A 23041-nucleotide genomic window follows, 5' to 3' on the forward strand; every position below is an offset into this window, starting at 1 on the left:
CCACCTTTAGGCACGCTTAGCTGCTCAAGTTACCACAAACAGATGCCAGCTGGAAAACGGAATCCCATAGGCTCGGCGGTAAAGGTTTTGCATTTGGGAAAAAAAAAACAAAAACAGCAGACAGACCATATGACACACAAACCAGAGACAGTGGCAGGAGAGTGTCCTATACAGAAAGATGTGGCTGTCCGTAAAGACTTAGAACTGAAAATGGCCACAGCGTTTACTTTGTGCTTCTCGGCAGTTTTGGCAGAGCCAGTGTTGATGTCACTCTTGGTTGTGATACCTACTTCTGGATCTGCAAAAAGCCCCAGAAGGGTTGGAGGTTTATTCTGATTTGAGTAGACTGTTTGGAGATCAAAAACAAAAACAAAAGACCCTCCCCTTATACTTCCGACAACTTAAACTCTTTGCCCTAGTGAGATCCCAAATTACATGCACAGGGTGTCCCACATGCCTCCGGTGATCCCCAAGAAGAACTTGAAGAACCATCCCTTATAACTTGATGAAGACTCCTAAAAGCCCTGATTCAGATGTATTCATCACTCATCGAACAACTATGGATGGCTGGGGGCACAACTAGATGGACATACATTACGTTGTGCCTCATGCCTCACAGATCCCAGCACGTGGACTGTGTACAGGGCATTTCTGCTGAAGCGCTATGTCTGATTTACTGCATACAGCCCCATTCCTTCTCCACAAGAGACGTCTGTACCAACCCATGGTGGGGGAAAGGACAAAGATGAGATCCTGAGAAACTTGAGGAATATGGTAATGGCAGCAGACACATTCCCCTTGCATCACAATGGTCTGTGGTACCGCCTCTGCACCTTGGCCCAAGACCTAACAGCAACAAAAATAAGGTGAGTGTGTTTTACAAGTCAACTCCTAGTGCTTAGATCATCTTACCAAGTGTTGCAGGTGGAGGGGTTCCGGGTGGCCCCAGGGCCACCAAGGTTCAGGAGGTGGACATGCCTAATAGTCCATGGGGGCGGGGCATCTCCAGGGTAGGGCATGCAGAATCGCCCAGTTAACGGAGGAGGTCCCCAGGATCCAGACTGCCCTGCAGAACAGAAGTGACAGCTACATCCATATGCCAGACAAGAGAACCAATACCAAAATCAGCTGTAACCCAGAGAAGAATGTGTCAGCACCTGCCACCTTCTATGCCACCAGGATCCAAGAGAGTAGCATCAGTACCTGAAAACTCTGTCCCTGCCACGGATACCACCTACAGCTTGGGGTAGTAGATGCAAGAGGTTAACCTACTGCCACCACACAACACTGCCCATCTCTGTGGAAGTAAAATGGCAAGGGTTCTGTCCTAGAGGCTTAACAGAAGTAATTACAGATTAATGAAGTAGCATTCTCCAGAAAGGCAGCCATCGATGTCCAGGTTCACCCTGCATCCCTCCTCTACAGTGACTCCAGATGTTCTGCTTTTGGTATTTAAGAACACACACACACATACAAATGAGTGGGAATACACGGCTCATATTCTGCTCATGGAATCACAGCCACTCCAGGCAAAAAGTTCTGCAGCCGGACCCTCATTGTGCCTCCTCTGCTCCTCTCCCTGAGAAAGGAGTCTTCCCTCTTGAAATGTTGTCAAAGGCCTCGGAGACCTCTGGGGAGTGGAGGATGCCTGGAATCTTGCAGGGGAATGAGAGTCTTCTGGAAGAACAAGTTACTTGTGGTGAATGTCTACAAAGCTCAGATGTGTTCATCTTAATTCATAGGGAATTATGACTTTAAGCATTCTACAGGACACAGAGTAATTATGTGCAATGGAAAAAAATAAGGAGAAATTCCCATAACAGATTTCATGCAAGTGTTTTGGTATAAAACTCCTGGTATGTGTCATGAGACTGTATCAGCTCTAACAGTCACTGGGGACACAACCAGAAACTGCTCATACAAACACAATTGAAGGACACAGTGTTCAAACTATTTTTACCTAAGGTACAGCTGGAAGGATTCTGGGCAAGTCATTTACTAACAAAGACAGGAAGGTGATGAGTGATTACATTGACTTTATCTAGGACCACTCTAAATGGCACAGGGCACAAAATATAAAGTTGGAGTCATGATGTCATTTCTAACAGGTTCATCTCGTAGCCAGAATCAAGAAAGGAAGACACAGCAGCCACAATGTTCCCACAGAGGTGAGGTCTGGAAGGGGTCACCCAGGCCAGGAGACTTCTGTTTGGAGTGTGCAGTCATCCTCCTCTCATTATTTCTTGAAACTCACGGAAAAACCTTAAGGCACTCAGTCTCTAAGTGCTTTTGGCTTCTAAACTTACCACAGAAAGCTGACAGACTAAAAATTGAGAAGTCTGTTGGCTCCTGGGTTATGAGTATGTATTTCGAAAACAAAGAAGAAACAGACATATCACACAACACGCAAAATGAGACAAGGCCGGGAGAGCATGCTGTACATAAAGATGAGGGTTTCCCAAAAGAGTTACAACTGAGAATGGCCCCGGCATTTACCTTGTCCTTGTCTGCATTCTTGGTACAGCCAGAGCCGCTGTAACTCACAGAGATTTCAGCAGTTTCTCAATCTACTAAAGACCCTAGAAGGGACAGAGGTTTATTCTGCTTTTAGAGGACTGTGCGGAATGAAAATCATTCCTCAACTCATTCCTCAAATATCTTAAACTTTTCCCTACAGTGAGGTCCCTGACCAGAGGCAGAGGGTATCCCACATGCCTCAGGTGACCCCCAAGAATAAGGGAGAGAACCATCCCCTCACCTTGATAAAGACCTCACGGTGCCCTAGTTCATGTTGTTTTGTAATTAATCACATAACTGTGAACAGGTCAGGCACAGCCAGCAATTTAGAATTCATCAGTAAAACAGTTTTCTCAGTATACATCATGGGAAATCACGATTTCATTCCAGATCAAGAATAAATATGAGGATGCTTGGATTCAGCATCCGACTCTTGATTTTGGCTCAGATCATGATCTCACAGCTTGTGAATTCAAGCCCAGCGTTGGGTTCCTCACTGACACTGTGGAGCCTGCTTGGCATTCTGTCTCTGCCTCTCTCAAAATAAATAAACTTAAAAAAAAGAATAACATTGAGAATACTGGTTTGGTGTATATCCTCAATGAGTCAAGAAGGGTGCATTTCTTCAGACTTCAGGCAAATTGTTCAATCTCTCAGCTTATCTACAAGCTGCCTTCCACATGAGAGCAGTTAGTATATGATGAAAGACTAATTTGACACTATTGAGAAAAGAAAAACTGTGAGAAGTTAGCAGTGAAGCTGCAGAGTTGCACTGATACCATCAGAGGATTAAGCTAAGCTTTATGGAACTTGAATTGAGGGATGTAGGGCTACAGTTCCCAAAAACAAACAAAAAGAAAGACCATTAAAACTAGTGAATAAATGACCTTCTCCTCAAACTAGTCTTCATATTGAGTCCGGGTGGGAAGAAGGATGAGGCCCATGTCCTGTCATCCTTTCTTTCCAGGCTCTTCAGACAGGGGGATGCTAGAGGAGGTGGGAGGGTCACCATCAGAGGAGAGGCATGAGCTCCACCAGTCACAGGGACAAGTGCCTGTCTGCGGCACCAGAGGAGAACACCCTTCTGTCACCCCTTCAGACCACCTGCCATCCTTAGTGCTTGTGATTCTTTCCAGACCACACGATGATCACCCACAGGAACAGGCTGCACAGCAGAAATTAGACTGCGGCACATCACAACGTGCTCCTTACCTCTCCTTGCAGGGTTCTGCATCTCTGGTCTTGCAGCCATTGGTTTCTGCCTTGTGTATCCCTCAGGCAGCCTCTTTGCTTCCATCCCGGCCAGTCTTGGATACAGAAAAATAATGGACTTCTATAAGAGTTGCAACACCGCGTCGTTTCCTAGACAACAAACAGTGCAGGCGTCATCCCTGGAAACACCCATAAAAACGCAAGTCAAATGACCACACCTGTATTTCAAGTAAGCGACCTCCCTGCCCTGCTCCGCCATCTCCCTGTCCCAGATCTGAGTCTTGATCTGGGGGAGAAAAAACACATCCACCTTCAGTCGTGCCAGACTGTGCACCAAAGAAAGAGGAGGAAACAAGAAAAGACTTACCTAGTTGTCCTGAGCATTCTTCTCATGAACTGCGATCTGAAAAAGCCAACAATGAAAAGCCCGTGGTTAGGGATTCCAAGGGTGACTACACTCACCCACGTGAGGTGCTAAGAGTTCAGTATGTCAGGAAGAACGCAGGTTACCTGGTATCTAAAGGTGAGCTCTGCCTGCTGTTCCCGTGTTTGTTCAATTTGTTGCCTGTGAGTTACAATTGCTCTTGTCAGATAAGGCCCAATATCGGGTATGATTTTAAATAAGCTGCCCATGTTCCCAACAACCTCATATCTGTCCCCTGATACAATTTATTATTACACATGAAACACTTTGCCCATGATTATCAATGTACAGTAGGATCAAAGCTATTGTTACATCCTTTCATTACTCATTCCATGCCTGTAGGGTTCAGAATTCATAGAATTCCTTCCCATTTTCAATCTTTGTCTAACTCCTCATGTGACAAGTGTCTTTTATCATAAAGATCTATTCTTCTATAACTTATATCCTCACCATGTTTCCCAGGGTTGCAAAGACGAGGGCCATGAAATGGCACTACCATGTTAATGGGTATGATTCATTGTATGACACACTGCTTTCCTACAGATGATGACAATTGACACCATCCCCGAGGAATGTTAGCATGGACAAAGTTTCCACGCAGTCTGGCCACTAATTGCGATCTGCAAATGTTTAGAAACTTAATTGTTTTATTCTTTCTAAAACTGACCTTTTTTATCTGTTAATACTCTATGCATATGTTGACTTTAAACATTGCAAAAAGATTAAAAACCAAAAAATGAACAGCGGTTTCATGAGCTTCTGGTAATTACTAGCTGAACTCACTTGTACTTGTTTATTTCTTCTGTAGCTATTTTTTTCCTATTGTTTATTTACTTTTGAGACAGACAGAGAGTGAGCACATGCATGAGCGGGGGAGGGACAGAGAGAGATGTAACAGAATCTGAAACAGGCTCCAGGCTCTGACCTGTCAGCACAGAGCCTGACACGGGGCTCAAACTCACGGACTGTGAAATTATGACCTGAGCTGAAGTTGGACGCTTAAACAACTGAGCCACCCAGGTGCCCTTTCTGGAGCTATTTTCAAATTTTACCTGCAGCTGCCAGCTGATTCTTCTTTGCCACCAGTTCACAGTGTCATTTTCAGCTTTCTAAGATGGGAAAGATACATACACAGTCAGGAACAAGGTCCAGAAGTTCCCCCTTTTTACCTCCCAGCACTCTTGAAGACCTATGCAAATATCCCTTCCCCAACTTCTCCCATAAATGCACAGACTGACAACCCAATCAGAGAAATGAAGTGAACACCCCATTTAAGTCCAAGAAAATTCAACTTCTGTCTGCTGCCATGTCTCTGCTATTGGAACTGTCTTTCTAGTTCTCTTGTTTCCTCTCCTTTATCATAAAGTCATCAAATAACATTGTACTTTGTGCCTTCCCAGAGTTGGTCTTTTGTTTGAGATGGTAAAGACTCATTTCATCAGTGAGTGAAAAACCATATCTGACCAACTGTACCCATTAGGATGAAGCAGGGGATCATCACTAGTCTTACACCTCCATGGGGAGCCCTGATTCTCAGGCCAAAAGTTGTACCATGACACAGGCAATCACATGAAAGACGACCTTCCAGAATATGGTTTCACTAACATTGCAGCTCACTCCCAGACATCGCTAGAGTTCAGGACTGCAACCCCTGCCTCCACCTTCAAAAGGCCAATCTTAGAACAACATCATCTCCAGAAGTAAAACCTGATAAGAACTGTCACACAGTCTGGGTTTACTTCCAGGAAACAGATTTCAGATGGAAAACTCCCAACTTCATGGAGCCAAATCTACTTTAACAAGACTCATTCCATTGATAGTGAAGGCAGCAAAAAGCAATGCTTGGCAAGGCTGGGTGGCTGTGTTGCCCTCAGACTATTCTCTTTGTGGTGTTGATTGAGACGGATTCAACTTGACACTTGATGTACTCAAGAATCACATGCAAAATTGAAAATCTCTTGGAAAATGACACAAAAGCACTAGACAGAGAAAGGCACATGCATTTCCTTCTGCCCTCTCAGGCAGTCCTTGGGCAAATGCTTGCTGGAGTGGTTGTAATGGAGTGGCTCTGTTGTAAGGGGTTGAAGATAGAGAGGTGGTCAGGGTGCTGTACCCACTCACAGAAAGAGCTTACCAGTTAACAAAAACAAGATGCCAGTGAGACAGAGCAAGCCCTAACCCCAGCTGTGGGAAGGACGAACATAAGGAGTCTAAAGTCCCCCATCTCCTCCTGAGAACAAAAGGAAATACTGTACAAAGAAGGAAACATGATTTAATGCACCAAATATCTGACAACCCCACGAAGACACACAAGACCAAGATGGAGAAGAAGGAAGCCCAGGACAAAGCCAGCCTGGCAGTTGAACCCAAACTCCCTAGGACTCATCATTGATGTGGGGGGCATACATTTGAATGGCAAAGAAGCTGAACAACTTTATGGGCACAGACTTAGAAGTAAACAAGTGTAGTTCAGGGGCGGCCAGCAAAGATGAGCCCTAGTGAACCTGCGGGCTTTGGCCAAGACTCAGAAGAGTTACACTTAAAAAATCAGGGGTCAGGAAACAACTTGACTTTCTTAGGGATTGGGCCTGCAGTGAGCAATCTCACTGGCAGAATGGATGCAGGGATCCAGTACTGCTGGTACCCCTACCCATTTTCCAGAAAGCAACTTCCATTGTTTATGCAGCAAGATAATTCAATTTTTTCCCCACACATTTTTGACCCATGTCTGGTCCTGGACAAAATTGACCTAATTGCTGGGTGACAAAACAGTGTGATGCAGTTGAAACCTATAGGACAGTGTAGGTGGATCCAGAGTCGATCCAGGTATTAATGTTATTAATGGTACCTTCCCTCTTCTGCCCCCAAAACATGGCACAATGTGTGACAAGCAGGACAGAAAGGAAAACGCAGGTTACATTACAGAAAGCAAGGTAGGAAGGGAAGGTGCAATTCTACCAAATGCATTGGGCAAAAATACTCTCGACCCAGTTCCAAAAGGAATACAATTATCTCTACTGGCTGCCATGTTCTCCCATACAATCCTGTCCTTGTGACAGTTCTCACATGAACATCTTACTTTTCTAAATTTTTTTTTAACATTTATTCATTGTTTGATAGAGACAGAATGCGAGTTGGGTAGGGGCAGAGGAAGATATAGAATCCAAAGCAAGCTCCAGGCTCTGAACTGTCAACACAGAGCCCGACAGGGGCTTGAACTCATGGACCATGAGATCATGACCTGAGCCGAAGTTGGACGTTCAACCGACTGAGCCACCCAGGCGCCCCCATCTTACTTTTTTGTAGGCACTTTTCCTTGTTCATAGAATTCTTCCAGGTTATGTGCTTTCTCCTTCAGCTGTTTGACTTTTGCTTCCTTTGTGGCTTTCACAGACCTCAATGCATTACACTTGTCTTCCAGGGCGTTTTTATTTTCTGGAAAAAAAAAAGGTGTTTTCATGATAAACATGCACATGACCTGAGTCTTTATTTTGGTGAGACACAAAAAGCGCAAGAACCATGAAGGCATGAAAGTATTCTTTCCCTTACCAATGCAAAGTCATTGCCATCCTATGAGGATTTCTCCCCAACAGAAAATATAACTTCTAGTTGACAGTTATTGGACCTCAAGGCTCTTAGCTTTACATCCTCGAATTCAACATTGGCACCTTGTGGTTAAGACAGATATGAGGAAAGACTTTCACGGAAAACGGATCACACAACAATTTGTACCTCACACAGCAAGATCGTGCATTGCAATCAACAAACACCTTGAGGCATGAATATAACTATAAGACAAAGATGATGGAAAATAGTTCATGTCTAACAACTCATGGCTTTCTTAGTGGTATACATATGTATGTATGTATGTATGTATGTATGTATGTATGTAATGTATGCCTGTTTATCCCCCCATTCACGTTGAAAATTTACTATTCAGCATTCAGAGAGAAAGAGACTATTGAGCACCTGGGTGGCTCAGTCAGTTGAGCATCGGCCTCTTGATTTTGGGTCAGGTCAAGATTGTAGGATCATGTGATCCAGACCTGTGTTGGGCTCCTCACTGAGCATGAATCCTGCTTAAGTTTCTCTTTCCCTCTGCCCTCTCCCCCACTTGCATGCCCCCTCACTAAAATTAAAAAACAAAATCATAAAGCATAATTTAAACATATTTTTAAAGGGAAAGGATTATACACTTTGGCTATCACCCTTTCTCTCTCAACTATATTTGGGTATTTTCTACATATCTTGGAGGGCAGAGTTGAATGATGTGATAATTACCTAGTTGTGAAAATAAAAGATAATTCCTAGTCCTTGAAATAGCAAAACTCATCTTGGCGGTCCTAGTAAAATTCCAGCTCATTGGTCAGAAAGAGTTTTGGCTCCCAGAGGCCCACTGTCTACTGTGGTAAATGGCAGGAAAATATGCTTTGCTCACTTCACCCAATGAACAAAAGGCCTCCAAAGCCAAATTACGGTAAAACTCAGCAGCCAACTCTTACCACTTCCTGTTTCTTCACATTTCTTTCTCTCTGAGTTTGCAAGGTAGCAAGGGCACTCTGAACGGTGTCATTTAAAATTTCATTAAACTTGGTGCCTTGGGGGCTCAGTCAGTTAAGCATCTGACTTCGGCTCAGGTCATCATCTCATGGTTTGTGAGTTTGAGCCCTGTGTCAGACTCTGTGCTGACAGCTCAGAGCCTGAGGCCTGCTTCGGATTCTGTGTCTCCCTCTCTCTCTGCCCCTGTCTCTCTCTCTCTAAAATAAATAAACACAAATAATTTTATGTTTACTTGTACTCCACAAGTACAAAAAGATAGAGATCATACCATGCATAGTTTCAGACCCCAATGCTATGAAACTCGAAATCAACCACAAGAAAAAATTTGGAAAGATAACAAATACTTGTAGACTAAAGAACATCCTACTGAACAATGGATGGTGGAATGCAAGCTGCTGCAGCCACTCTGGAAAACAGTACGGAGGCTCCTCAAAAAGCTAAAAAGAGAACTATCCTATGACACAGCAATTGCAATACTAGGCGTTGATCTAAGGGATACAGGTGTGCTGTTTCGAAGGGACACATGCACCACCATAATTATAGCACCACTATCAACAATAGCCAAAGTATGAAAAAAGCCCAAATGTCCATTGATGGATGAATAAAGAAGATGTGGTGTGTGTGTGTGTGTGTGTGTGTGTGTGTGTGTGTGTGTGATGGAGTATTACTCAGCAATCAAAAAGAATGAAATCTTGCCATTTGCAACTACATGGGTGGAACTAGAGGGTATTATGCTAAGTGAAATTAGTAGTCAGAGAAAGACAAATATCATATGACTTCACTCATAGGAGGACTTTAAGAGACAAAACAGATGAACATATAATGGAAGGGAAACAAAAATAATATAAAAACAGGGAGGTGTACAAAAAGCGCACACATAAATATGGAGAACAAACAGTGGGTTACTGGAGGGGTTGTGGGGGGGGGATGGACTAAATGGGTAAAGGGCACTAAGGAATCTACTCATGAAATAACTGTTGCACTATACGGTAACTAATTTGGATGTAAGTTGTAAATAATAAAAACTAAAATTAAAAAAAAGAATGAATGGGTGAACCACGAAGTTAAAGGGAAAATTAAAAAGTACATGGAAGTCAATAAAACTGATAACAGCACAGCCCAAAACCTCTGGGATGCAGCAAAGGTAGTCATAAGAGGAAGTTTAGCAATCCAGGTCTTCCTAAAGAGGGAAGAAAAGTCTCAGATACACAACCTAAGCTTATACCTTAAAGTAATGGAAAAATATCATCAAATAAAAACCAAATCCAGCAGAAGACAAGAAATGATAAAGATTACAGCAAAACTCAATGCTTTCAAAACTGAAAACAAAAACAAAAACAAACAAAAGCAACCCCCCCCCCAAACAGTAGAACAGATCAATGTAACCAGAAGCTGGTTCTTTGAAATAATTAATAAAATTGATAAACCACCAGCCAGTTGGATCAAAAAGAATAAGAAAAGGACCCAAATAAATAAAATCAAGAATGAAAGAGGAGAGATCACAACCAACACAGCATAAATACAAACAAGAATAAGAGAATATTATCAGCAATTATATACCAATAAAATGGGCAATCTGGAAGAAATGGACAAATTGCTAGAAATATACAAACTATGAAAACTGAAAAAGGAAGAAACAGAAAATATGAACAGACCCATAACCAGTAAAGAATTGAATTAGTAATCAAAAATCTCCCAAAAATCAAGAGCCCAGGGCCAGATGGCTCTCCAGGGGAATTCTACCAAACATTTAAGGAAGAGTTAACACCTATTCTCTTGAAGCTGTCCCAAAAATAGAAATGGAAGGAAAACATCCAAACTCTTCCTATGAGTCGGCACTACCTGGATTCCAAAAATAGACAAAGATCCCACTAAAAAGGAGCAGTATAGACCAATTTTCATGATGAACATGGACGCAAAAATCTTCCACAAGATATTAGCCAACCAGATCCAACGACACATTTAAACATTATTCACCACGACCAAGTGGGATTTATACCTGGAATGCAAAGCTGGATCCATATCCACAAAATAATCAATGTGATTCATCACATCAATAAAAGAAGGGACAAGAACCACATGATGCACTCAGTAGATGCAGAGAAAGCATTTGACAAAATACAGCATCCTTTCTTGATAAAAGGATTCCACCAAAAAACTGCTAAAATGATCCATGAATTCAGCAATGTGGCAGGATATAAAATCAATGCACAGAAATTACTTGCATTCTTGGACACAAAGAAGCAACAGAAAGAGAAATCACAGAATCAATCCCATTGACAATTGCACCAAAACCCATAAAATACCTAGGAATAAATCTAACCAAAGAGGTGAAAAATCTGTACAGCGAAATCGATAGAAAGATTATGAAAGAAATTGAAGATGACAAACACACAAAAACGAAAAACATTCCATGCTCCTAGATAGGAAGAACAAATATTGTTAAAATGTCAATAGTACCCAAAGCAATCTACATATTCAATGCAATACCTATCGAAATAACACCAGCAATCTCCACAGAGTTACAACAATCCTTCAATTTGTATAGAACCAGAAAAGACCCTGAATAGCCAAAGCAATCTTGAAAAAGAAAACCTAAGTAGGAGGTATCACAATCCTGGACTTCCAGCTGTATTACAAAGCTGTAATCATCAAGACAGTACGGTACTGGCACAAGAACAGACACTCAGATCAATGGAATAGAATAGAGAACCCAGAAATGGACCCACAGATGTATGGCCAACTAATCTTTGACCAAAAGAAAGAAGATCCAATGGAATAAAGACAGTCTCCTCAGCAAGTGTGCTGGGAAAACTGGACAGTGATATGCAGAAGAATGAGCCTGGACCACTTTCTCACACAAAAAGACACTCAAAACGGATGAAAGACCTAAATGTAAGATAGGCAGCCATCAAAATCCTCAAGGGGAAAGCAGGCAAAAACCTCTTAATGTTGGCGTCCACAACTTCTTACTCAACATGTCTCCAGAGGCAAGGGAAACAAAAGCAAAACTGAACTATTAGGACCTCATCAAAATAAAAAGCTTCTGCACAGAGAAGGAAACAATCAGCAAAACTAAAAGGCAACCAACAGAATGGGAGAAGATATTTGCAAACGACATATGAGATAAAGGATTAGTATTCAAAATCTATAAAGAACATACCAAACTCAACACCCAAAAAACAAGTAATCCGGTGAAGAAATGGGCAAAGACATGAGCAAACACTCCTCCAAGGAAGACATCCAGATGGCCAACCGACACATGAAAAAATGCTCAAAATCACTCATCATCAGGAAAATACAAATCAAAACCACAATGAAACACCCCCTCACCCCTGTGAGAATGGCTAACATTAACAACGCAGGCAACAACAGATGTTGGCGAGGAAATGGAGAAAGAGGAACTCTTGCACTGCTGGTGCACTGCTGCACTGACTGGCACTGTTGGTGCAGCCACTCTGGAAAACAGTATGTAGGTTCCTCAAAAAATGAAAAAGAGAACTGTTCTACAACCCAGCAGGTGCACTAGTAGGTATTTATGCAAGGGACACAGATATGCTATTTCGAAAGGACACGTGAACCCCAAAGTTTATAGCACTACTATCAACAATAGATAAAGCATGGAAAAAGCCCAAATGTCCATCAATGGATGAATGGATAAAGATATGGTATATATACATACATATATACATAATATGTATATGTATGTGTGTGTATATGTATGTATGTATGTATATATATATAAACATGTATATGTATATATGTATATACACACACACACACACACACACACACCACACACACACACACACACACATACACAATGGAATATTAGCCATCAAAAAGAATAAAATCTTGCCATTTGAAACTACATGGATGGAGAGCCTCCTGGGGCCTAACCCTAACCATAACCCTAACCCTAACCATAACCCTCACCATACACTTAAACCTATGTAGCACATGAAATGTAAACCAATCCACAGCCGCACATGTGCCCTCACTTCAGCCCTCCATGGAATTACAACATTGGTGTCGCTTCGGCTTTAGCGACTTCCCTATACTGAACCCTTACCCTAGCTAATTGTCTATCTCCATGGGGACCTAATTCCAAAGTCTGACAACAGCACGCAAATGGGTTCGAGAATCTGTGCAACAATACTCAGCATGGAACGTGGAACATCACCATGTCTTTTGCAAAGTGTGATTGCAGCTGAACAACAGGATTCCTGAGGCCTATTCCAAGGGTGGCCCAAACATCTCTCTGGCCTTGGATCCTAAGAACTGATACTGACTGGCACTCTCCCTTCTGTACTGCTCTCAGTCCTTCTGGGAGACAACTGCACTGTTGTGGGTTCAGTGCCTGGGCCTCCTGGGACCTAACCCTAACCCTAACCGTAACCCTAAACATAACCCTCAACTTACACCTAACCCTATCTCTAACTGAACCCTATACTTGACCCCCACCATCACTAGGGCCCTCAACACAGCCCTCGAGGGAGATAATGAGAGTGGAGTCGCTTCAGCCCAGTCGACTTCGTTGGACTGAACCCTAACCCTAGCTAAGGCTTTCTCCCCATGGGGACCCAATTCTAAAATCTGACAATAGCACCCACAAGGGTTTGAGAATCGGTGCAACAATACTCAGCATGGAACGTGGAACATAACCATATCATTTCAAAAGCACGTCTGCAACTGCACAAGAGGATTCCTGAGGCCTACCTGAAGGGTGGTCCATACATATGCCTGGCCTTGAAACGCAAAGACTAATCCTGACAGGCACCCTCCTTCTGTCCTACACTCAGCCCTTCGGGGAGACAATTGCTCTGCTGTTTGTTCAGTGCCTGGAGCTTGCTGGGTTAGGACCTAACCCTAACCCTAATCGTAACCCTAATCGTAAACTTCAACCTACACCTAACCCTATCTCTAACCCAAACACTACACTTGACCCGCACACTCACATGGGCACTCAGTTCAGCCCTCCAGCAAGATCAGGAGACTGGAGTCTCTTCAGCCATGGCCACACTGCTGGAACTAACTCTAACCCTATCTAAGGCTCTGTACACATTGGGACCCAATTCCATGTCTGACAACAAATCGCACACTGGTTCAAGAATTGGTCCAGAAATAGTTCACATGGAAGTTGGAACATCACCATGTCACTTCCAAAGCATTATTGCAGCTGCACGGGAGGATTCCTGAGGCCTACCCAAAGGGTGGCCTATACATTTGTTTGGTCTTGGAACCCAAATGCGAAGACTGACGGGCACCCTTCCTTGTGTACTACACTCAGCTCTTCAGGTTGACACCTGCTCTGTTTGGGGTCAGTGTCTGGAGTCTCGTGGGACCTACACCTAAACCTAACAGTAACCCTAACCGTAAATGTCACCCTACACTGAACCCTATCTATCTCATTAAGTCTACACAAGACCCACAGCTTCGCATGTGCCCTGACTTCAGAGCTCCATGGATTTACAACACTGGAGTTGCTTTGGCCCTGGTGACATTCCTGGACCAAACCCTAAACCTATCTAAGTGTCTCTCCCCATGGGGAACCAAGTCCAAAATCTGACAATAGCGTGCACAAGGGTTTGAAAATAGGTGTAGAAATACTTGGCATGGAATGTGTATCATCACCATGTTATTTCCAAAGCGCGACTGCAGCTGCATGACAGGATTCCTGAGGCCTATTCGAAGGGTGGCCCATACGTCTCTCTGCCTTTGGATCCTAAAGACTGATACTGACCAGCACCCTCCCTTGTGTATTCCACTCAGCATTTGGGGATACAACTGCTGTGCTGTGGGGTCAGTGCCTGGAGCCTCCTGAGACCTAACCCTAACCCTAATCATAACCCCAACCATATCCTTCACCCTACACCTAACCCTATCTAGCACACTAACTCTAAACCAGATTCACAGCCGCGCATGTGCCCTCACTTCAGCCCTCCATGGAATTTAAAACACTGGTGTTGCTTCGGACTTGGCGAACTCCCTGTACTGGACCCTGACCCTAACTATGTGTCTTTCCCAATGGGGACTCATTTCCAAAGTCTGCAACAGCACATACATGGGATTGTAATCGGTGCATAAATACTAGGCATGGAACGTGGAACATCACCATGTCATATGCAAAGCACGACAGCAGCTGCACGAGAAGAATCCTGAGGCTTACCTGAAGGGTGGTCCATATATTTATCTAAAGTTGGAACCCAAAGACTAATCCTGACCAGCACCCTCCATTGTGTACTCCACGAACCCCTTCGGGGAAACAACTGTTCCCTGTGGATCAGAGCCTGGAACCTGATGGGACGTAACCCTAACCCTAACTGTAAACCTAAGCATAAACCTAACGCTACACCTAAACGATCTCTAACCATAACCGACACTTGACCCTCAAGACAGCCCTCGAGGAAGATCACAAAACTGGAGTCGCTGCAGCCCTGGTGACTTCCCTGGACTGAACCCTAACCCTAGCTAAGGCACTCTCCCCATGGGGACCCAATTCCAAAGTCTGACAACAGCACGCACATGGGTTCGAGAATTGGTGCAGAAATACTCAGCATGGAACATAGAACATCACCATGTCATCTGCAAAGTGCGACAGCAGCTGCAAGAGAGGATTCCTGAGGCCTATCCGAAGGGTGGGCCATATGTTTGTCTGGCTTTGGAACCCAAAGACTAATGCTAACAGACACCCTCTCTTCTGTACTGCACTCAGGCCTCAGGGAGAAAACTGCTCTGCTGTAGAGTCGCTGCCTTCAGTCACCTGGGACCTAACCCTAACCCTAACAGTGAACCGAACCATAACCCTCACCCTAAACCTAACAGTATCTAGCACACTAACTCTACAGTAGACTTACAGCCACACATGCTCCCTCATAACAGCCCTCGACTGAATTTACAACAGTGTTGTTGTTTCAGCCCTGGCAACATCCCTGGATGAAAACCTTACCCTAGCTAAGGCTCTTATCCATGGGCACCCAACATCAAAGTCTGAAAACACCAAGCGCCTGGGGTCCAGAAGCAGTGCAGGATCACACGGGATAGAACCTGGAATCTTAGCATGTCGTTTCTCAGGCCCAGCTGCAGCTGCCCGAAAGGATTGATGAGGCCTACACGACCAATGGCCGATACAGTTGTCTGGAATTGGAACGGAAAGACTAAACCTGAACGGCATCCTCCCATGTGCCCTCAACTCAGCCCTTCGGGGAGACAACTGCACTGCTTTGGGCTCAGTGCCAGGATCCTCCTGGGACCTAACCCTACCCCTAACCAGAACCCTCAACCAAAACCTAACCCTATGTCGAAACCTAACCCTACACTTGACCCACACTGTCATAGGCCCTCACTTCAGCCTTTGAGGGAGATCACGAGACTTGAGTCACTTTGTACCTGGTGACATCCCTGGACCGAACCCTAACCCTAGCTAGGGCTCTCCAATGCCTGGGGTCCAGAAGCAATGTAAGATCACTCAGCATAGAACCTGGAACATCACCAAGTCATTTCCAAGGCCCGACTACAGGTGCTCGAGAGAATTCCTGAGGACTAACTGACGAGTGGTCCATAGAATTGTATGGTCTGGGACCCAAAGACTAATCCTGACTGGCACCCTCCCTTGTGCCCTCAACTCAGCCTTTCAGGGAGACAACTGCACTGCTGTGGGTTCAGTGCAGGGAGAATCCTGGGACCTAACCCTAACCCTAACAAGAACCCTCAACAGAAACCTAACCGTATCTCAAACCATAACCCATGACTCACACCGTTGCATGGGCCCTCAATTCAGCCCTTGAGGGAGATCACGAGACTGTAGTCACTTCGGCCCTGGTGTCGTCTCTGGACCAAACCCTACCCTAATTAAGGCTCTCTCCCCATAATGACCCATAGCAAACTGACAACACCACATGCCTGTGGTCAAGAAGCGGTGCAGGATCACTCAGCATAGAATCTGGAATATCACCATGTCATTGCCAAGGCACGGTGGCAGCTGTCGAGAGTATTTCTGAGGCCTACCAGAACACTGGCCCACACTGTTGTCTGGCCTTGGAATCCAAAGACTAATCCTGAGGGCACCCTCCCTTGTGCCCTCAATTCAGCCCTTCAGGGAGTCAACTGCACTGCTGTGGCTTCAGCACCTGGAGCCTGTTGGGACCTAACGCTAACCAGAACCCTCAACCAAAACCTAACCCTATCTCGAAAACTAACCCTACACTTGAGCCACCCCATCGCATGGGCCCTCACTTCAGCCCTTGAGGGAGGTCAAAAGACTGGAGTTGCTTTGGCCCTGGCGACGTCCCTGGACCAAAACCTATTACGAGCTAAGATTCTTTCCCAATGGGGACCCACTACCAAAGTCTGACAACACCAAGTGCCTGGGGTGCAGAAATGGTGCAGGATCACTCACCATATGATCTGGATCATCACCATGTCATTTCCAAAACCCAGCTGCAGCTATCTGAGAGGATTCCTGATGCCTACCCAACCAGTGGCCCATAGAGATGTCTGGCGTAGGAACCCAAAGACTATTCCTGACCACCACCCTCCCTTGAGCCCTCAACTCAGCCCTTTAGGTAGACAACCACACTGCTGTGGGTTCAGTGCCTGGAGCCTCTTTGGACCTAACCATAACCCTAACCCCAGCCAGAACTGCCAACCAAAACCTAACCCACTCTCAAACCCTAACTGTACACTTGACCTGTACCATCACACAGGCCCTCACTTCAGCCCTCAAGGGAGGTCACGAGACGGGAGTTCTTTCAGCCCTGGTGATGTCCCTGGACCAAACCCTAACCCTAGCTAAGGCTCTCTCCCCATGGGGACCCAATACCAAAATCTGACAACACCACGTGCCTGGGGTACAGAAGCTGTGCAGGATCACTCTACATAGAACCTGGAACATCACCATGTCATTTCCAAGGCTGGGCTTCAGGTGCTCAAAAGTATTCCTGAGGCCTAATCGACCAGTGGCCCATAGAGTTGTCTGGCCTTGGAACCCAAAGACAAATCCTGACCGGCACCCTCCTTTGTGCCCTCAACTCGGCCCTTTGGAGAGACAAGTGCACTGCTATGGGTTCAGCGCCTTGAACCTCCTGGGAACAAACCCCGAACCCTACTCCTAACCCTAATCAGAAACCTCAACTGAAACCGAAACCTAACTCGAACCCAAACCCTACAATTGCTCCGCATCGTCCTATTGGCCCTCACTTCAGACCTCGAGGGAGATGAAGAGACTGGTTTCGCTTGGAGCTGGTAACGTCACTGGACTGAACCCTAACCCTAGATAAGGCTCTCTTGTCATTGGACCCAATAACAACGAATGACAACACCACACGCCTGAGGAACACAAGCGGTACAGCATCACTCTGCATAGAACCTGTAATATACTATGTCCTTTTGAAGGACCAGCTGAAACTCTAGAGAGATTGCCAGAGGGCTACCCGCCTAGTGGCCCATACAGTTGTCTAGCCTTGGAACTCAAAGACTAATCCTAATCAGCACCCTCCAGTGTGCCTTCAAATTAGACTTTCAGGGACACAAATGCAATGATCTGGATTCAGCGCCTGGTGTCTCCTGGAACAAAACTTTAAACCTATCCCTAAACCTAAGCAGAACCCTCAAGAGAATCCTAACACTATCTCAACCCTAACCCTACAGTTGACACGCACTGTCGCAGGGGTTCTCAATTCAGCCCTGGAGAGAGATCACGAGACTGGAGTCGCTGCGGCCCTGGCAACATCCTAGGCAAACCATAACCCTAGTTAAGGCGCTCTACCCATGGGGACCCAATAGCAAAGTCTGACAAAACCACACACCTGTCGTCCAGAAGCGGTGCAATATCACTCAGCATAGTACCTGGAACATCACGATGTCATTTCCAAAACCTGGCTGCAGCTGCCCGAGAAGATTCCTGAGGCCGACCAGACCACTCTCCCAAACAGTTGTCTGGGTTGGAAACAAAAGACTAATCCTGACAGGCACCCGACCTTGGAACCTCAAATAAGCCCTTCTGGGAGACAACTGCAATGCTGTGGGTTCAGTCCTGCAATGTCCTAGGACCTAATCCTAAAGTCTAACCCTAACCCTAACACAAACCCTAACCTTAATCCAACCCTAAATCCTATCCCTATCCCAAACCATGACACTAACCCTACCCTAGCCCAAACCCCAACCGCAACCATAATACTAACCCGAAACCCAACACTGTAACCCTGAACCCTAAACCCCAAATCCTAACCCAAATCCTAACTGTAGCCATAAACTTAAACTGTAAACCTGAACACTAAACTCTAACCCTAATCCCTAAACCATAATTCCTAAACACTACCCCTAAACCAAACACTAACCCTGACCTAACCATAAATCCTAACCATTAACACCAAACCCCAAAAACCTAACCCCTACCCCAAACCCTAAACTCCAAACAATAAACCTTAAATCCTATCACCTATCCCCTGACCCTGACACTACCCTGACTGTGACCCTAACCCTTAAACTAATACTGACACTAACCCTAACACCTAAGCTCTACCCTAACTCTAACCATCACCCCAACCCTAACCCCTAAACCCTAAACCTAACCTTCACCATAATCCTACCCTTTTAACTCTAACCATCTAAACCTAACCCTAACCCCTAACCGCTAACCCTAACCCCTAACCCTAATCCCATGGACAGTCCTTCATCACCAGTCATGGGCTATGAACCACCCCCCCACCTCCTCTTTTGGGCAGATAACCTGAAGTGGATTAGGGATTTGTAAAGCATATTCATCTACTTCGTGAAACACTTTGTGGGAAAAATGTAGAGATGGTTGTTAGGGCTTGGAATTCAACTGCAAAACTGCCTGAGGACTTTGTAACATATCTCAAGTTTCTCAGGACATATGTTCAATAGACTGTATCATTTCCCTGTAATGAGGTCAGCTTTAGGTTTCTCTTGTCAAAAAGAAAGAGAACTTTTACACAAAGACAGATGTATCGAGCGTACTGGTGCATGTTTTACAGACAGTGTTTTCAGTTCTGTGAAGGATGGGATGCACTCCTAAGTGTAGGTGTATTTGGTATCCTGTGGGAAATGGGGCACATGCATTATATGACACAGACCTTGTGGTGACCATAATGGAAGCACCAGTGAAGGAGTGGGGGAAACTTGAATCACACAGGAATAGAAATTTGAGGAATTTGAGGGCAGTAAGCAGAGTTTGAGGAAGTGCAGAGGGGAGGGTCCTGGGTTCAGTGAGATGCAGTTGCAGCCCATTCCTGACTACAGCCTGAGCAGGGAGCATGAGTTCCACATGGAGCTGCTATGTGGGATCACTCTCAGTGCACAATGCAAGGTTCCTCTCCAAAATGTCATATTTGTCAAAGTGCACCTAGGTGATCATCTAAAAAGTTTGTTGTCTCCCTGCTGAAGGTTCTGGATATTTATGGGTGAAAAAATGCCCTGGATATAGAGGAAACTTAACTTGGTCTTAAGGAAATGCTTGTCTGCCTAAGTTTATATCCTTCAGTGAGACTAAAAGTGAAGACAGGATCTAGATCAGCTCAGTGCCTGCATTGGCCTTCAGCCTGGGTCAACCTGCAATTCAGGGATGCCCAGATGCTACCCCTGCTGGACCCCTGACATCACCCTGACTACAGCTGTGCATCTATCTCCTTAAACTTCTCTCACAATATCCCGAGGGTTTCCCTGTGTTCCTGCTGTCTCAGCCGGAATACCAATTCTCAGTGGGACCTACACAGAGCCTGAGCTGTGTTATTTGTGAAAGAGGGGTAATATTTATTTCTAGGGACATAATGAAAAGAAGACATTGAATACAGAATGCATCTGCAAAATATCTGGGAAATGTCCACTCACCCTTCTCACAGTTTCAATTAAGATATCTCCACACAAATGATCATCAAAAAAAGATGGTCACAGAAGTTCGTTAAACTAAGACAGTTAACGCCTCAGCCCAGGGATTGGGGATCGCCACTTTAAAGAAGAAGACAATGACACACTTATTCTATTAAGATTCAGGCCCTACCAAAGAAAGAAAAAGATAATTACGAGAATGTGTATATCAGAGTTCTACATCTGAGATATGAGACAATCATATTCCATTACATATAGACTTGCAGATGCATCCACACACTAAAGTGCTCATCTGAGGCCACAGATTAAGTACCAAAGAGGGAATGCATGTAGGAAAACATAAGACCATAGGGAAATAACCCCAAATTTCATAAATCTCACTGCCTTATACGACAACTATTTTGAAATTTGAAGAGGACTGTGTGAGGTGACAGAGTATGGTGACTATCTATCTTAAAAATGTGTCAGATCTGCCTGCATGCTTTCTCTGCCCACCCAGTGCTCTCCACTTTGTTTTTCTTAGTATCCCTTAATAGTACTTTCACTGTTCTGTCTCTGTTTCAGTGTTTGCTTCTAGGAGGACCTACTCTCACCCCCCATCGAATGCACACAGTGCGGTTCCTATACACACAGGTAACAAACTAGCAGAAATTGCAGTGATGGAGGATAGTAGCAAGATCGCCCTGTTTGCAGAGGAGCCTGACAGAGTTTTATGGGGTGATGGTAACTTGCTATATCTAGATGCATGGGGTGCTTGTGCTCATTTATTTTAGAAATATTCACTGACTCCTGGTGCTTGGGGTCAGATAGACAGGTACCTGGCCCTAGCATATGGCTGATTTCTAATGGTGGGTAAGGATCAGGGACCAGCAGTGACTGTGGGAGATGAGTGAGGAGGCCACACATGGAGTCAGATCCTCCCTCAGGATGCTATGTCTCACGGACAGCAACCTCGTGCAGGAGGGCTCTGAGGATCACATATTTCTTGATCAGTCCTGTGAACTGCATAATCCTACTCCAGATTTCTCACTGAGGGATGGACAGGGCAGAGGCCAGCAGCTGGAGGACACCTTGATCATGGCTGGAGTGGAACAGTGGGCCTGGGAGATTGAGTCAGAGAAAGGGAAAGGCAGAAGATAGTGGCAAGGATTTTGAGAGATAAAGGGAAGAGGAGAGAAGGCAATGTTTTCTACTGACTTCACCCACATTTCTGTGTGAACAAAAGGAGATTCTTGTCTCGCAGGGAAGGGAAGAGGGCTGGCAAAAAGACAGAGTGACAGTCTCAGCTCAAGTGCTCAGGATATCTGCCTTGATCTTGAATACATATCACAGGAAGCCTGTGCATTCTGTCATAAGTGGAACTGCAGCTCATACCATTTAGTGAAAATTAAAGCGATGATGAAGACCTCATCATTAAAGTATTGCAATGAGAGTATGTGAACATACAGAGAGATACAACAGAAGCAAAAGTCCAAGGGTAAACTGACTGCAAAACTTATGGGAATATAGACTATTGGAAAAGGAGATACCCCAATGCCAGCTTTCAGACACCTGGACAATATGTGAAAACGTGGAAAAAAAAGTAGTCCTTACTTCAAAAGCAACATTAGCATTAGACACAAAGGGATCGTGATGGAAGGTTTAGGGAGAAACCATATGATTTCATGGTGCTGTACCCATGGTCCTGTACCCTCAATCTCATCAAATTATACCCTTTAACTTGAGGCTTTGTTATATGTAAGTATACCTCATTAAAGAGAGTTTCAAAACATAAAATAATAGAAGCAAATGTGGGAAAGCTCCTTTCCAATCATAAAGTGCATGTGTGATATGAGTCTGTCTTCCCATGTCTCAAAAATCCAAAATAATAAGACATTTAAAAAATTAATAATAGCAAAGTAAGAGGACCCTGAGCTCACCCTGTCCCATGTTTTCAACTGCATAACATCCACATCCAAGTCCAGGAAGCAGAGAGCGATCCAAAGACTGGCAGAACAAACTCCACACCTAAGTAGAGAGAAGCTGCATCACAAAGGTTAGGAATGTCAGAAAGGTGGAGGCTGTCTGCCTGCAGAGGGGGCAGAAAAAGTGAGCCCTCACACCAGGGAGGTCACACAGGGAAGACTAATCTCCATAACATTGGGCATTAAAACTTAGAGGGGATGAATACCTTTGCGTTCAGATCCTGGAGCTTTGGAGGTCAGCTGACCCAGCACTGGGAGATCCAGGAGGATGAGTGATAGCCAGATCCCTGCCTGTGTAGAGAGGCAATGTAAACATGGCATTTTACACAATGCCAAGGGAACAGGAGACATATGTATTCATGCTGATTCCTAAGTGTGTTGGAGGACTTCTCCAACAATGAGGGAGCTCACAGGCACCAGTCTTCTCCTCCAGCCTCCCAGAATAAGCATAGAAGCACCCACAAGAGGGTGAGGCTGCACAGACTCTTGCTAACTAACCCATTAGCAGTGTGCCAGT

At 44.8% G+C, this 23041-nt stretch overlaps 2 long non-coding RNA genes across 2 annotated transcripts; both read left to right on the forward strand.

The window, feature by feature from the left end:
* The first annotated feature begins 331 nt into the window (after positions 1–331).
* On the forward strand, positions 332–21821 carry LOC121013795 (uncharacterized). Its single transcript, XR_005782926.1, has 2 exons — positions 332–866; positions 21125–21821. It is a non-coding gene; the product is annotated as an uncharacterized LOC121013795 (long non-coding RNA).
* On the forward strand, positions 3812–4899 carry LOC121013796 (uncharacterized). The gene is made up of 2 exons (XR_005782927.1): positions 3812–3958; positions 4616–4899. It is a non-coding gene; the product is annotated as an uncharacterized LOC121013796 (long non-coding RNA).
* Positions 21822–23041: the final 1220 nt, after the last annotated feature.

The sequence above is a fragment of the Herpailurus yagouaroundi genome, unplaced genomic scaffold (genome assembly GCF_014898765.1).
Source record: "Herpailurus yagouaroundi ecotype Mexico unplaced genomic scaffold, PumYag 199, whole genome shotgun sequence".
Lineage (NCBI taxonomy): Eukaryota > Metazoa > Chordata > Mammalia > Carnivora > Felidae > Herpailurus > Herpailurus yagouaroundi.